Raw genomic sequence first — 2,043 nt, forward strand, 5'->3', positions numbered from 1 at the left:
AAAGGTTGCAGTTATTTATCAAGTGTAGTTTGGCTCCTGGCTCTTTAGACTTATAATCATGTCCTCTGGTTCATCTATCCAGTTTTGTTTAAAGGACCTTTCCATGTGCACTATATTGATTCCTTTTAGCAGTGTGAATAAAGAGATCCTGCTTCTTCTTTCTCCAGTGACAATAGCTAAAAACTTTTGCTCTTCCCACACTCCCATCTACTCCCTTCAGATTCTACAGCTCACCAGCACTAACAGTAATTTACACTGGCTAATTCCCCATCAACTCCCTTATCTTTAGGATTTGGAAAGAAACCGGAGGACCCAGAGGAAGGCTACATAGTCACATGGAAAATGTGCAAACTCTGCAAGAACAGCATCAAAGATCAAGATTGAACCTGGCTCACTGGAGCTGAAAGGCAGAAACTCTAATAGCTGCACCACTGGGCAGCCCAAATCTTTGCAATGAAAAAGCATATTGAAGGGGCAACTTTGGCTGAATAGAGGTGCCATTTTGGTTAATGCTGCTGTCAAAGACTGCATGCCATACAGCAATATCTAGGATCATCATCATTATGTGCATCAGGAGGACATGGGTGATTATGGTCTTTGACCATGTTTGTTCTTGGGAAGTTTTTCTACAGAAGTAGTTTGACATTGCCTTCTTCTGGGCAGTGTCTTTACAAGACAGATGCCCCCTAATCATTATCAAAACTCTTAACAAATGGTCTGACTCTTAAAATCCAACCTTATGCCCCCATAGTGAAAGGTGGAAATGGGTAAGGCCGGCCAACAGGGCTCTGGTGAAGCTGTATAGATCAAACACCTGTATAGTGAATGCAATGGATTACAAAAGCATTAATGGACTCCAACCATACCATCGACTTCAGAGGATGATGGAAGTGGAAGATCTTAAGTGACCTCAGCGCCACTAGGAGCAAAGGGCCCAAGTCAAGTCATAGACTGTCTGCCTGTATAACCAGGACGTGATATGCACCAGCTGCTCATATGACCGTCCACCACTTGCTCCCATGGCTTCACATGATCCTGATCTTGGGGCTAAGCAGGTGCTACTCCTTGCCCAAGGGTGACCTGCAAGCTAACAGAGTGAAGTAATGTCTTAAACATTCTTTGGTAAAGACGTATCGCCAGACCACCACCCAAGTGTTACAGATTTTTTTTTGTAATTTATTTTTTATTGAAATTCATCATTAAACAAACATTTCCTTAAGATGTATTTCAGACATTGTATATATAAATCATATAATCATATATATCACAAATCCTCACAAAGTATTTATCTGAGGTATACACTTATAGAAAAGAGTGGAAAGAAAAATCAAGCAAAAGGAAAGAACTATGCACAAGTAGGGAGTGGTCTTTTTTTTTTACAACAAATTCATTAATTTGTGAGAAAAAAATCAGGCTTATGAGGCATTATGTGGTTAAACCATTTTTCCCAGTATGAATCAAATTGTTCCAGCTTATGTTTAACAAATGCTATTATCTTCTCCATTTTGTAAATGTCTATTGTAATTTCCATCCTTGTATTTGAAGATGGGCTCTCCTGTGATAACCATTTCCTAGTAAGAGTCTTTTTACCAGCCACCAGCAGTATATTCATTAAATATTTATCTCTTTCCAACCATTGTTGAGGTATATATCCAAAATATATGGTCTTACTCTCTAAGGGTATTTCATATTTAAACATGTCTTGTAGGGCATTGGTGGTATCCCCTCCAATAGTTTTTGATAACAGGGCAGTCCCAAAAAATATGATAATGATTTGCATTTTGATTTCCACAATTTCTCTTTCATTTGATAAAAGCCTCACTAAATTGACACCAGCCATGCAACTAATGTTTTGCTTAGATATAATACCACCACACATTATTTCAAGAGATTATTCAGTCCTTGAAGGTTAGCTGCTGATTAATTTACAGAACTTTGATTAGATTACATTGTGCTTGGTGTTTTCAATCCCCTGAGCAGTTCATTACTTCTGCAGGAAGAGACATAGCAGAACCAAGAAGTGCATGTCTTCAGGACTTCAAG

This window comes from Hypanus sabinus, chromosome 18 (genome assembly GCF_030144855.1).
Source record: "Hypanus sabinus isolate sHypSab1 chromosome 18, sHypSab1.hap1, whole genome shotgun sequence".
Taxonomy (NCBI): Eukaryota; Metazoa; Chordata; class Chondrichthyes; order Myliobatiformes; family Dasyatidae; genus Hypanus; species Hypanus sabinus.